Genomic DNA, 15,747 nt, shown 5'->3' with positions numbered 1-15,747 from the left:
GCCAAAGGAGATATTAGACTGAATGACTAAATGTTTGATCTAAGGAATGGATTTTAAGGAGATTCTTAAATGAAGATGGGGAGTTAGAGGCAGAAGTGATTAGGGATGGACTTCCAGAGTGTGGGGCCTAGACAGTTGAAGGCACAGCTGACAATGGTGGGGCGAAGGGAGAGGGGAATGCATAAGAGGCCAGAGTTGGAAGATCGGAAGGTTCTAGGAGTTAAGGGGTTTTGTAGGGCTGGAGAAGATTGCAGAGATGAGGAGGGCCTGTAAGGTTTTACATATTTCATGACAAAGGCACAGCAAGAGGCCACGGACTAAAATGGATTAAAAGAAAACCTATGGGACTGTTAAGCGGGAGAAAAGAGCACCAGCCTGGGGCAGGTGGTGACTCATAACTGATTAATGCAATTTCTGTGGTCAGGAGAGAAATTCCATTAAACATCAAGACAAAAGGTTTTGATACAATCAATCACAGAAGCCCATGGATTAATTGACCGGAGGGGAAAAAAGAGTTCCCTATGGAGGCTATAAGTCAGCGAAAACCCAGGACAACAAAAATCCCACAAGGCGTGCATTTTTGGATAACGGGGCACAAAAGATAAGGAGTTATCTTTTGCCCTGTTGATTCCATGTGCAAATTGTGGCCATTCAAACAGATCCAGACCCATCATCACAGCCACCAAGACTCATCCAGACGCATTAACTGAAAAGCAGCCCAGCAGGGGATGTGTATAATCAAATGGATATATATGTAAGAGCTGAGAACAACAGCTCAGAGAAGAACATCAGAGAAGAACAACAGGTTGAAGAAACACCTCAGAACAGCAGGTCAAAGGAACAACAACCACAAAGCAAGCAACTGGGACCCAACACCTTCCCTACCTCTACGAGCCTACAATCGACAACAGCAGCAACTGGCTGGATGGGTGATTGTATGTCTTCGATCAATCTCAAAGAAGTTTTGTTCTGTAATTTTTAGTTGGTTTTGTGTAATAAACTAACAGTTGGGTTTAAGCCTAAACTTTGCGTTACGTGGAGTCCTTCCTGTAATTCCCGAGGTCTATGAATCAAAAATGAACACCCTACATGAAATGGCGACTGCGGCAAGACCTCGGAATAAGATCACGGACTCAAATCAAGAGCAAGAAACCCTGGGGAGGCTTGGTTAAGTCTCAGGTATCAAAGTAATCGCAGATAGTCTGCGAAGGGATCTGAGGGAGACCAAAATAATCTCAAGGGCGACTAGGGTAGCCGAACAGCTCAGGCTAACTAGGGTAGCCGCCGAGAAAAGTAATCGCAGGTAGTCTGCGAAGGGGTCTCAAGGGAGGTGAGAAGTAATCTCACGGATGGCTAGAGCAACTGGAGGAGAGAAACAGTCCTAGATTGGCTGGTGTAATCTCGGGTTGACTGGGGTAATCACAGTGAAGCGTGAGGTAATCTCAAGGGCAGCCTGGGCAATTGGAGGAGAGAAACAGTCTCGGATAGGCTGGAGTAATCTCGGGTCGACTAGGGTAGCCACAGAGAGAAGCTAGACTAACAGTAATTACAGGTCACTGCGAGGTGGTCTCAGGGGAGACCAAGGTAGTCAGGGATAATTTCTCAGCCAGAGGCACTGGAAATGGACTCACTGCAGTGAAAGGCGGTAGAGCCAGCGGCTAAGAGTAGTTGTAGGAAGTCCATGGAGGCTAAGGTAGCTGCATATATATGCAACAAACTGTACATTTCAGAGCCATGGGCACGAGCAATGCTACACTGGAGGAAAAAGTGGCAGAGTGGACAGTTAGTAGTAACCACAAAGGGTCAAAATAGAAGTTGATTTGGCTCATGTGCCTGCAGAAGCAAATGCAACTGTTAAGAGAAAAGCTAGGACAGCTGGAGGATGAGAGTAGGGAATTAAAAGGTGAGATAAGTCATTTGAATAGAGAAAAGCGGAGCAAAGTATTAAAGAAGAAATGGCGCGTAACCACCTAGAATATTTGCAGTGTCAGGTGATCGAGTGCAAAAGGCAGCAGCAGGCATACATCGCACAGAGTGAGAGGCACATAGAGAGAGCCAACGAAGCAGAAGAACAGCTAAGAAAGATAAAAATAACATATCAGGTAGCGCAGAAACAGAGTTACGAGAGGGAAGATCACGGACCTTGTAAAGAAAAGATCCGCCAGTTAATGGCAGAGTTAGACGGGGCCAAAAGGATGGTTTGTCTCATGGCACCAGGGGGAAGCGAGGAAGTTTGGGACCCAGAGGGGAAGGAGTCAGACGATGGGCCCCAGTATAGTGAGCATCGGTCGGCTCCCGAGGCACCGGGACCCCCGAGACCAATGTGTCCCTTGAGACAGCAGAAATTCGGCCCACCTCCAAATGGTGGTCCGGCACCATTATAGAATGACTATGTGATCCCATACCCGCCGCTTCAGCTGCAGGAGATGCTGATGGGTATGGCAAAATTAAAACAAGGAGGGAATGCCTCCATTCATTTTGCCAACATAGAGCAGATAGGGGGGTATCAATAACTGCAGCGAGGAGGAGATAGGGAAGTTAACACTGCTCTCCCTGGAAAGGAAGCTATATCAAAGTTTGTCAACAGCCACCAAGTTAGGGGGAGGAACCCCACAGGGCTTAAAGGAGGAAATCTTGGCAGCGTTAGGGTACAGTCAAGGTAGTCCGTTCTGGCAGGTAGAACAGACTAGATAGCAAGTAAATAAATCACCCGATACATTTGCAGATAGACTGTGGCCTATTTATTTAAGGGCCACTGGAGGAAATCTGATACAGGCAGAGTTAATAGGGAAACCCAGAAACCATTGGCTGAGAACCATAATAGCTAACAGTTTACCACGGCTCAGAGCAAAGGTCGAAGCATGGTATGACCCAGACGATCTCCAGAATACAGAGGCAAGGGTATTGAGAAGATTGAGTCTAGCATTTAAGTCCAGACAAGGGGAAGAGGAGAAACAAAAAAGAAAAGTGCACGAAGTAAGAGGAGATGTTAGGGCAAAGAGAGAATGGAGACAAGAGGGAGGTAATGTGGGTCGATCCAGAGGGTGTTTTAACTGTGGGAAGTTGGGACACTGGAGTAAGGATTGTAGGCTCTCAAGAGGAGGGAAGCCAGGTTACAAGGGCGCTGAGGCAGAAAAGGGCCAAAGGAAGGTAGCCGACGACCCAGTACAGGTTTTAGTGGCGGCATTACAGCAGGTTATGGGCAAGGGAGGAGGAAAGCTGGGTGCTGCAGTGGGTGAAAAGGGACCCAATGCGTCGGCACCCCCACTTTGACGTTGCACCCAGCCAGAGTACCTGTGTCCGCTCATCTACGATGAGTGGGGCAGGCCATGTGTAAAGATGGATGCTGTTAAGGGAAGGTATCTGGTAGATACAGGAGTCTCTAGCACGGTTGTCCACTCATCGAATCCGACCACTTCCCCGTGGTCGAGCGGAGTCCCATTTACACTGGCGGGTTTTACGGTTAACGAAAAGGCTGGGGCAGTGTCAAAACCCTTAACCATAGAATTAGGACCTAACACAACAAAGTGGGAATGCATTTTAATGAAGTGGGAACAGCCCGGTTCTGGAGTTCTCGGGGCCGACTACATGTTGGTACATCACGCCATAGTGGATATGAAGAACAATTGTCTATGGGGGACAGTTGATGCAGATAGGATAGAGGAGATTGTAGTGATTCCCAGGGACAGTACAGATAAAGGCAGCACCTGCACGATGAAGCCAAAAGGGAGTTATGACTTAGAAAGATTAGTCGATAATGTTCCGGCCAGGTACGGGATGCATTTGCAATGCATAAGCATGATTGCGGGAGAGTAACTGGGGTAGAGGTGAAGATAGGCAGGGACCCGATGACACGGCCCCAGAAACAGTATAATTTTCCCCGGGAAGTAGAAAAGGATTTGGAAACTGCTATAAATTCCCTGGTGGAGCAAGGTGTGTTAAGAACCCTTGCCACACGCATATATTCACCTCTATGGCCAGTAAAGAAGCCCGATAACTCATGGAGGGCCACAGTAGATTACTGAGTCCTGAATAAAAATATTCCAGCCTGTGCACCCACGGTAGCAGTGGTAGCCGATTTGATAGTGCTGGACATTTCACACGGGTTTTGGTCCATTCCCCTGAGACGGGAGGACCAGTATAAATTTGCCTTTACCTTTAAGGGTCAGCAGTACACGTGGACATGTCTTCCACAAGGGTTTTACAACAGTCCCTCAATCTTTCATCAGATTATTAAAAGGTTTTAGTCAGCCGAATCGGTTGGTCCAATATGTGGACGACCTGTTGTTATTCTCTGTAAGTGCGGAGGACCACGGGCCATTATTGAGTGAATTGTTGCATTTGTTAAAAGAAGCAGGTTTTAAGGTGAATCCAAAGAAAGCTCAAGTCAGCCAAGTCGAGATGCAGTTTCTAGGATTGACCATTAGAGCAGGAAAGAGAGCTATAGATGAAGCTAAGAGAAAGGCAGTCCAGGAGCTACCCATTCCTAACGACATGTCTGGGGTAAGGTCTTTCCTGGTAATATTGGGTTACTGCAGGGAATCTATCGAAGGATATGCAGCCATGGCAGCTCCTTTGTTGAGGCTTCTTAGGAAAGCAATAGAGTGAGAGCTGTCAGGAAACTTTCATTTGTTCAAAGGAGGTATTACAGACGGCATCAGCATTGGGAGCAATAAATGGGGACCAGGACTTTAGTCTGGAGGTAGCAGCTACTGGGGACAGTTTGAGTGCAGTGTTACTCCAGGAGCAACATGGAAAGCTGAGACCGGTGGTCTATGCCTCCCGAGTTCTCACATAAGTAGAAAAGAGCTTTTCGAATTGCGAGCAACATCTGTTAGCAACTTTTTGGGCAATAAAACATTTTCAGTCGTACACAGGGTTAGCTACAGTGACTCTATTGACTTGTCACACCCTGACACAGATGTTACTGGATAGTAGATGCAAGATGGGACAGTGAGCAGTAACAGGATTGCCCGCTGGACATTGTTGCTTACTCAGTTAGACCTGAAGGTAGAAAGTTAGGAGAACCAAAGCTAGCTTTGAACCTGGTTTATCCGGGAGCAGCTCACGTGTGTTCACTGGAAGGAGTGTGGGATGTAGATGTGGGATGCTGAGCAGGGGAACATCCGACAGGCAGACATTTTTGTAGATGGGTCTAGTTCAGTGACAAATGGAGAGAGAAAAATAGGCTATGGGATTTACGATCCAGAGGCAGGGATAGAAAAAGCCATAAAGTTCCCCAACACTTTAAGTGCACAGCAGGCCGAACTGGCAGCCGTAGCGTATGTGGTCACACACCCTAGTGAATTCCCAACTCCCTGTAGGATATGTTCGGACTCAATGTTCACTTTTAACTCCTGTACAGAGTACTTAGCAATATGGGCTAGGCGAGGGTTTAAGTCCTCAAACGGGAAGCCGTTGGTGACAGCTCCTTTCTTACAAGTCATTCTGGACATCACAGGTAGGGACCATAAGGATTACTACATCCAAAAGGTCAAAGCACACTCTAAGACAGAGCCCAAGTGGGAAGGGTATGAGAAAGCTGACACACTGGCCAAAACAGGGGCAGGAGAAGGGACACCTTGGGACCCATAACACTGTGGACAGATCATGGCTGTTGATATATCCTTACTATACAGTATAAATGCACACGAGGCCCATACTTGAGAGAAGGTCACTCTGTGACCAGTTACCTTTATTACCAAGACCTCAAAAGATGAAGGTGGGTGGAGCTTCCCCTTTTATACCTGAAAGTCCATGTTAGGAGTGCCTCCCACAAGTTCGCCCCTTGTGGTCAATGTTCTCAAGGTGTACAACTTAGGTCAGCTTATACATGGATTACAATGATAGTTGAATACATGACATCACCTCCCCCTAAAGTCTTATTGGGATCACAGGTTAAGTCTCTCTGGTGGTTTACGCTCCCTTGTAGAGCGCTTGAGTTGGGGCTCCGGTTGTTGGTCGCTGGCCTGAGTGTCTGCTGTTTGCGGTGCCTCAGGCCTGTCCGGACTGCCCACAGTGACTGGGCTCTCCTCCACTTGGTTCCGGTGTTCGGTCACCTGTGGTGGAGTAATCTCTACGTCGTGTTCTTCCTCTGCTTCTTCGATGGGGTTGCTGAACCTCCTTTTAGTTTGATCCACGTGTTTGCGGCAGATTTGTCCATTGGTAAGTTTAACTATCAAAACCCTATTCCCCTCTTTGGCAATCACAGTGCCTGCAAGCCATTTGGGCCCTGCAGCGTAATTAAGGACAAAAACAGGGTCATTAACATCAATACATTGCCCCCTCGCATTCCTGTCATGGTAGTCACATTGTGACTGCTCTCAACAATTTCTTTCATGGTAGGGTGTATAAGGGATAACCTGGTTTTGAGCGTCCTTTTCATTAGCAGCTCTGCGGGTGGAACCCCTGTGAGCGAGTGTGGTTGGGATCTATTGGCCAACAGGAGGCGTGATAAGCGGCTTTGTAGGGAACCCCCTTGGATTCTGAGCATCCCCTGTTTGATTATCTGCACTGCTCGTTCCGCCTGGCTGTTTGAGGCCGGCTTGAACGATGCCGTTCTGACATGGTTGATTCCATTGCCTGCCATGAAGTCCTGAAATTCAGTGCTTGTGAAGCATGGGCCATTGTCGCAAACCAAGACATCCGGTAGACCATGGGCGGCGAACATTGCCCATAGACTTTCTACCATGGCAGAGGATGTGCTTGAATTTAAAATGGCACACTTAATCCATTTGGAGTAGGCATCTGCTACAACCAAAAACATTTTTCCCATGAAAGGACCTGCGTAGTCCACATGGATGCGTGACCATGGCTTGGCGGGCCAGGACCAGGGGCTAAGGGGGGCTTCCCTGGGTGCGTCGCCCAGCTGAGCACACGTGTTGCACCTGCGAACACAAAGCTCCAGGTCTGCATCTATCCCTGGCCACCAAATATGTTGGACCTGGCGACTGCCTTCATCATGACAATGCCCGGGTGCTCATTGTGAAGTTCTCTGATAAACACCTCTCTGCCCATCTGGGGCATGACTACTCGGTTTCCCCACAGTAGGCAATCGGCCTGAATCGAGAGTTCATCCTTGCGCCGATGAAACGGTTTAAATTCCTCAGGACATGCCTCGTACGTGGCTGCCCAGTCCCCATTCAGGACACATTTCTTAACGAAAGACAGTAGCATGTCTTTATTTGTCCAGACTTTAATCTGACGGGCTGTCACAGGTGAGCCTTCGCTTTCGAAAGCTTCAACAGCCATGACCATCTCAGCATCATGCTCAGTTGCCCCGTCAGTGGTGGCTAGTGGGAGCCTGCTGAGTGCATCGGCGCAGTTTTCAGTGCCCGGTCTGTGCCGAATTGTGTAGTCATAGGCGGCTAACGTAAGTGCCCACCTATGTATGCGGGCCGATGCATTCGCATTTATGGCCTTGTTGTCGGCCAAGAGGGACGTTCGGGGTTTGTGATCTGTCTCCAGCTCAAATTTCCTGCCAAACAGGTACTGGTGCATTTTTTTTATTGCATATACACATGCTAGCGCTTCCTTTTCTACCATCCCGTAGCCCCTTTCTGCCTGGGACAGACTTCTGGAGGCATAAGCTACACCGGCTGTAACTAACCATCGGCATTCACATGCTGCAACACACACCCGACCCCATAGGACGATGCATCACACTTTAAAACAAGTTTCTTACACGGGTCACATAATGTTAACAGTTTGTTGGAGCATAACAAATTGCGTGCTCTATCAAAAGCCCTTTCCTGGCTGTCCCCCCAGACCCAATCGCAACCTTTGCGTAGGAGCACGTGTAGCGGCTCTAACAGCGTGCTCAATTTGGGAAGAAAGTTACCAAAATAGTTCAGGAGCCCCAGGAACGAACGCAGCTCCATCATGTTACGGGGTCTGGGTGCTCTCTGGATCGCTTCCGTTTTGGACACAGTAGGTCTGATCCCATCTGCTGCTACCCTCCTCCCCAGGAATTCTACCTCTGGAGCTAAGAAGACGCACTTCGCCTTTTTTAGTCGCAGCCCTACCCGGTCCAGTCTGCATAGCACCTCCTCTGGGTTGTGGAGGTGTTCTTCAGTATCGCGACCCGTGATGAGGATGTCGTCTTGAAAAACCACCGTACTTGGAATCGACTTGAGGAGGCGTTCCATATTTCGCTGAAAGATCGCGTTGGCCGAATGAATCCCGAACGGACATCTGTTATACTCAAACAACCCCTTGTGTGTCATGATGGTGGTCAGCTTCTTCGACTCACTCGCCAGCTCCTGGGTCATGTAAGCTGAGGTCAGGTCCAATTTTGAAAAAAGTTTGTCACCGGATAGCTTCGCAAAGATGTCCTCCGCTCTCGGTAGTGGGTATTGGTCTTGGAGTGACACCCAATTGATGGTGGCCTTGTAATCGCCACATATCCTGACTGACCCATCCGCCTTGAGCACTGGCACAATCAGGCTCACCCAGTCACTGAATTCGACTGGCGAGATGATGCCTTCCCTCAGCAGGCGGTCCAATTCGCATTCTATCTTTTCCCGCATCACGTACATCACTGCTCTGGCCTTGTGGTGTACTGGCCTGGCATCCAGGTTTATGTGAATCATTACTTTGGCCCCCATGAAAGTGTCGATGCTGGGTTGAAATAATGAGTCAAATTTGTCCAGCACCTGTGAGCATGATACTCGCTCCACAGAAGAAATTGCATTGACATCGCCCCATTTCCAGTTCATGACAGCAAGCCAACTTGCTGTAGTGCGGGACCGTCCCCCGGGACAAGCCAGAGTGGCAACCTGTTCTCCGAATCTTTGTGGGTCACGAGTACTGTGGCACTGCCTAGCACCGGAATGATCTCCCTTGTATATGTCTGTAGCTGTGCGTCAATCGGCAATAATTTTGGCCTCCTGGCCTTGGACACCCACAACCTTTTAAACTGTTTGATACTCATCAGGGACTGGCTGGCCCCCGTGTCTAGCTCCATTAATACTGAGATGCCATTGAGGAACACTTTCATCATTATCGGTGGCGTCCTGGTATATGAACTGTATATGTGCTCCACATGAACTCGCTGAACTTCAGCTTCCAGCGATTTCCCCCAGTATTCATTTGGCCTCGTAATGCTTACATTGGGCCCGTCCTCCTCATACATGAACCTGGCTGCAGGCTTCCTGCACATACGCGCCAAGTGACCGCTGACGTTGCAGTTTCTGCAGGTATATTGCTGATACCTGCAAGCTCTGGCTGGGTGCTTGCCTCCACATCTCCAGCATGAGCTGGAGGCCCCGTTGTTGGAAACAAAAGGTCCATTACCAGTCGATCATCTCTGACTGTCACTGTAACTGTCCTTAAGCGCACAATTAACAGGTGTTGATGGCCCCATTACTGGCCGCATTGTCCATTGCAATGGCATGAATCGCTGTTCAGCTCGCGATTGTCTCTGTTGAATTCCCCCTTTGGGTTCCACTACATGCTGGGACATGTCCGATTGCCCTTGTCTGCCTAGAAAACTGTGTGCCGCGTTACCAATGTTGACTCCCTGGTCGTTTGCCGCATTTGAGCCAAGATTTTTGTCATACATCAGTCTGGTCGCTTCCTCCCCTGAGATAAATGTCTGGCCTATCAGAGCCACCGCTTCCAAGGTCAAGTCTTTGGTCTCAATCAGTTTCCTGAAAACTCCAGCGTGCCCGATGCCCTCAATAAAAAAGTCTCGCAGCATCTCCGCTCTGCATGCATCTGGGAACTTACATAGGCTCGCCAGTCGCCAGAGATCTGCCACGAAGTTTAGAACGCTTTGCCCTTCTCGCCGGCGGTGCGTGTAAAACCGGTGTCTCGCCATGTGCATGCTGCTCACCGATTTAAGGTGTTCCCCGATCAACTTACTGAGCTCTTCAAACACCTTGTTCGCCGGCTTCTCTGGCGCTAGAAGGTCCTTCATCAGGGAGTACGTTCTGGATCCACAAACCGTCAGGAGATGAGCCCTGCGTTTATCGGCAGAATCCTGTCCCAACCATTCCTTAGTGACAAAACTTTGCTGTAGTCTCTCAATAAAGTCGTCCCAATCATCACCAACACAGTACCTCTCTTCTGTGCTGCTAGTGGCCATGCTCGCGTGGTTTAAATCACAGTTTCTCGTCGCCAATGATATATCCTTACTATACAGTATAAATGCACACGAGGCCCATACTTGTGACCAGTTAACTTTATTACCAAGATCTCAAGAGATGAAGGTGGGTGGAGCTTCCCCTTTTATACCTGAAAGTCCAGGTTGAGAGTCTCCTTGTGGTCAATGTTCTCAAAGTGTACAATTTAAGTCAGCTTATACATGGGTTACAATGATAGTTGAATACATGACAGCTGTAACTGGCAGAGAGGGACCCAAAGTAGTACCATTGTCGCCTGATTTAAAACAGGCTCAGCTACGAGATGCAGACCTTAGAGTAGTGATTAGAGACAAGGTAGATGGGAAGTCTGTAGCGGGACCTTTAGGAGCTGCAGACGTAGCAGTAAGACAGGGAATGCTATTTAAAGGAAACAGTTGGATCATGCCTGGGCAGTGCAGGGAAGAATTCTTGCAGCTAGCTCATGGGATCCAGGGGCTGGACATCCAGTGCTAAAAGATAAGGGGCTAGATTTTACACTTTTGTGCTTATCACCCTTTGGTGGTAAAAACAGAGAGACAGACTATTATCTGAATGGTGACAGATTAGGAAAAGGGGAGGTGCAACGAGACCTGGGTGTCATGGTACATCAGTCATTGAAGGTTGGCATGCAGGTGCAGCAGGCGGTTAAGAAAGCAAATGGCATGTTGGCCTTCATAACGAGGGGATTTGAATACAGGGGCAGGGAGGTGTTGCTACAGTTGTACAGGGCCTTGGTGAGGCCACACCTGGAGTATTGTGTACAGTTTTGGTCTCCTAACTTGAGGAAGGACATTCTTGCTATTGAGGGAGTGCAGCGAAGATTCACCAGACTGATTCCCGGGATGGCGGGACTGACCTATCAAGAAAGACTGGATCAACTGGGCTTGTATTCACTGGAGTTCAGAAGAATGAGAGGGGACCTCATAGAAACGTTTAAAATTCTGACGGGTTTAGACAGGTTAGATGCAGGAAGAATGTTCCCAATGTTGGGGAAGTCCAGAACCAGGGGTCACAGTCTGAGGATAAGGGGTAAGCCATTTAGGACCGAGATGAGGAGAAACTTCTTCACCCAGAGAGTGGTGAACCTGTGGAATTCTCTACCACAGAAAGTAGTTGAGGCCAATTCACTAAATATATTCAAAAGGGAGTTAGATGAAGTCCTTACTACTCGGGGGATCAAGGGTTATGGCGAGAAAGCAGGAAGGGGGTACTGAAGTTTCATGTTCAGCCATGAACTCATTGAATGGCGGTGCAGGCTAGAAGGGTTGAATGGCCTGCTCCTGCACCTATTTTCTATTATTTCCGGCGTGGACGGTAAAAATGGGTTTTCAGATCGATGGCTTCTCGCCCATTCTCAAAGCACCTAGTCTCCATTTTTGAAGTTGGGCGTTACCGCGAGCGATATGAAATGGGCGGTAGCATTAAATCTCGCTGACCTTCTGCCATAAAGCGTCACCGTCCTTAGCAACGGCATGGCAACGCTCGATTTCTGCAATTCGGGGGGTCAAGGGTCATCATGACATGCACAGAAGAGGAGACAGAGAGAGAGGGAGCTGAGAGGGACTGAAGGCATGTGTGGGTGTGGTGTGCCTGCTTTGGGAGGAAGGGGGGAGAGTTTAGAGCTCTACAGCAAATAGGGAAACAAAAATTAGCTGTTACCAGCCAGATATTTGCCCGAATTTGGTCTATAAAGAAAGGGAGAGGAGGAGGCATCACTGCACGCTGTGGAGACTGACGCTGGAGAGAGCAGTGAGGTGGGAGAGGAGCACACTGAAGGGCGCAAAAGAGCGAGGAGGTTCTCAGATGAGGCAAATACCTCCCTCCTGCATGAGGTCGAGTTTCGCTGGGGTGATTTGACACAGGAAGGGTGTGGGAAGCCCACCCCAAAGGCCTACCAGAAGATATGGACCGAGCTAGCAGAGGTGGTCTCGTGAGGGCAACCACTGCCGCAAATGATGGAACGACCTTGTGGGATCCGCAAGAGTACGTATTACATTTATTTACATGTACTTATGTATTTATATAATTTGATTTGTAACAACAATGAGTGACTATCACGCTGCACGTCTTCAGGTAAAGAATGATAATTATCATAATAAGCATGATTACATGTGTCGGTTATTTGTTGCATCAGTCTTTGTGACAGTACCTAGCAATGATATCACGCAATGATCTCATGCCATGTCGTCTTGTCCCCTTTTACAGAAGAAGCTATCGACGATGAGGTCCATGCGCCGCCCTGGGCAAGACCACAGAGGCCAGAATGTGGGGGCGCGGGGCCCGACTTTCCGGACAATCTTACATCTGGTGCTGAGGAGCTCCGATTCTCGCCCATCAATCTGCTGGGTCTGTTCTCCACGAATGAAAGCGCCGACTTCGAGGAACCTGCATCGCCACGCTCCAGAAGCCATTCCACCCCAAGACCATCTAGTGGTCCTCCGGTCATTCCCTCCTCCACTCTGAGGTACCGGCCCCAAGCACCTTGCCACAGGGCACCCCATTTGTCCCCAGGACGGCGCCGACCCCGCGTAGGCCTCGTGGACGCAGCAGGTCTGGTCCACGAGCGCCACATGAGAACGGAGAGATGGTACAGTTGTCCAGGAGGACTGCAGACATTGGTGACCAGCTCATCGAAGCATTGGGGGGCATATCCCGACAGCTGGCCACAATGACTGAGTACATTCCGCGGATGGCGGAGGCCCTGGATACGATAGCCAGGAACACTGCTGGCACAGGCCTCCCAGTGGTCCCAGAGCGCAGCACTCCACCCCTAGGTTCCGCACTACCAATGCGAATCACAGATGAGAGCAAGGACCAAGATCATGCTTCTGCATCAGAGAATGTTTCCCCCTTGGCACCCCCTGCTCCCGTACCCGTGCAATCACCGCCTCTCCCCCCAATGAGGCACCGCCCAAGGAGCTCCTCAGCCAGGTGCCGTGTAGCGAGGAGGGGAAGGGTAGAGGTGGGGAGAAGAAGAGGAGGGGGGAAGGAAAGTGAGGTGCATGTCCACAGGTGATGGCTGTGCTATATCTCCATCTGGGTGTATGCAATTTGTTGTAATGTATGGGAGGAGGGGACCACCCTCCTGCTTTGCATTTGTATTCTGTGTTGCTGGGCATGTTGAACATTTGATTGATGTCAATAGTGGAAAAAGTGGGGTGTGGGCTGGGGTTGTGTGTTTTTGCCTGGGATACTTATGATTTCAGACCAATGTTGGTCTAATTTTTTTTTTTATTGAACTTAACCTTGTTGCGCATTGTCTCAGATAGCTGGACCATTACACACTGGTGATTCCTTAACATGAAAGGGTTAAATAAAACTCAACTTCAATCAACGTAAACTTTAACTGGCACCAAGGTGATGAGCACCATTGATATCTGAGCTGCACACACACAGCAGTGTGTCAGCATTGTCACTCACAGCAACGTTCTTCCAGGCAAATTGTTCAGATATCAGCTCCTCACGTAAGAGTCTTGCAGCTATGTAGCCAGCACTGGCCCTTTCCTGCGGTCTGGAGGGGGTCGTGGGCATGGTTGCATAGTCAGCCTGATTGTCTGGCCCTAGGTCAGCGTCCAGCCCTTCATCGTCCTCATCCTCTCCCTCCTGAGGTGGACCATCAGTCCCTTCTGGCAATTTTTGGCCCCTCCTGACAGCCAGATTGTGCAGCATGGAGTACACGACCACGAATTTACCTACTTGCTCAGGGTTGTATTGTAGCTCCCATCCTGAGTGGTCCAGACATCTGAAGCGCTGCTTAAGCACAGTTATTGTTTTCTGGACCACATTGCGTGTGTCTCTGTGGCTCTGGTTGTATCGCTTCTCTGAATCGTGACAGATTAGTAAAAGGGGAGGTGCAACGAGACCTGGGTGTCATGGTACATCAGTCATTGAAAGCTGGCATACGGATACAGCAGGCGGTGAAGAAGGCAAATGGCATGTTGGCCTTCATAGCGAGAGGATTTGAGTATAGGAGCAGGGAGGTCTTACTACAGTTGTACAGGGCCTTGGTGAGGCCACACCTTGAATATTGTGTGCAGTTTTGTTCTCCTAATCTGATGAAGGACATTCTTGCTGTTGAGGGGGTGCAGCGAAGGTTCACCTGACTGATTCCCAGGATGACAGGACTGACATATGAAGAAAGACTAGATCGATTAGGCTTATATTCAATGGAATTTTGAAGAATAAAAGGGGATCTCATGAAAACATAAAATTCTGACAGAATTAGACAGGTTAGATGCAGGAAGAATGTTCCCGATGTTGGGGAAGTCCAGAACCAGGGGTCACAGTCTAAGAATAAGGTGTAAGCCATTTAGGACCGAGATGAGGAGAAACTTCTTCACTCAGAGTGTTGTTAGTATGTGGAATTCTCTAACACAGAAAGTTGTTGAGGCCAGTTCATTAGATATATTCAAAAGGGAGTTAGATGTAGCCCTTACGGCTAAAGGGATCAACGGGTATAGAGAGAAAGCAGCAATAAGATACTGAAGTGCATGATCAGCCATGATCATATTGAATGGTGGTACAGGCTCGAAGGGTTGAATGGCCTACTCCTGCACCTATTTTCTATGTTTCTCGGCCTCGGTGTGTGTGTCACGCAGCGGGTTCATCAGCCAGGTGGCTAGGCCATATCAGTTATCACCAAGCATCCAGCATTGTCCTTAAAGATGTCAGAGACAGCGTCTCACGCAGGATGTGAGTCTCTTCGAAGGTGCCCAGATATTTGGCATTCAGTGCCATGATGATCTGGTTGTGGTCGACAACTAGTTGGACGTTCAGGGAGTGAAATCCTTTTCTGCTACGAAAATGCTCCGGGTCCTGAGAAGGTGGCCGCATGGCGATGTGAGTGCACTGTATTGCTCCCTGCACCCTGGGGAACTTAGCAATGCGGTAGAATGCTCCAGCCCTGACAGTCTGAGCCTCCGTGGTCATGGGAAAGCTGATAAAGTCCATCCTTCTCGCGTACAGGGCCTCCGTGACCTGTCTAATGCAGCGATGGGTGGCAAGGTGAGACAGAGGGCAAATCTCGACCGCGGAGGCCCGAAAGGAACCAGATGCCTAGAAAGACTGTGCCGCGGTGACCTTGACCTCGACCGACACTGATGTCCTGATGGTCTGATATGTGTCCTGATGAGCTTACATATTTCATTGATCACCACTTTGTGGAAGCGCAGTCTCTGAAGGCAGGTGTGGTCAGAGACGTCGAGGTAAGACCTCGTTTCCTTGTACGTGCAGGGTGTATATGGTCTGGCCCTCCTCCTCATTCTTCCATGTCTTAAATTGTGGACATAATGATGTGCATCACGCATTGAGCCATCTGCACTCTGCAGCATCTGTGTATTAATCGATGCAGGCTGAGAAATGGCTGGCCCCATTGCAATGAAAGTATAATAGCAATTGATCAGAAGCAATAGTCTCCTCACTAAAAGATACCTAGAGTAAACCTCCAATAGTCCAGAATCTAAAAATATGTCTGTTGAGATGGTCACTTCACCTGAGAAGAATGCCAGAGTCAATGCAAACTCCCCCGAAGTTGAAGCAGCCTTTTGAAAGCAGCAACCTGCAATTTTAAAAATGGCAGCCACACCGCTGGCTTTAGTTCAGAACAATTGCACTTTTTCTGGAC

The sequence above is a fragment of the Pristiophorus japonicus genome, chromosome 1 (assembly GCF_044704955.1).
Source record: "Pristiophorus japonicus isolate sPriJap1 chromosome 1, sPriJap1.hap1, whole genome shotgun sequence".
NCBI lineage: Eukaryota > Metazoa > Chordata > Chondrichthyes > Pristiophoridae > Pristiophorus > Pristiophorus japonicus.
The sequence above is the reverse complement of the archived record's forward strand: the minus strand, read 5'-3'. Positions refer to the sequence as shown.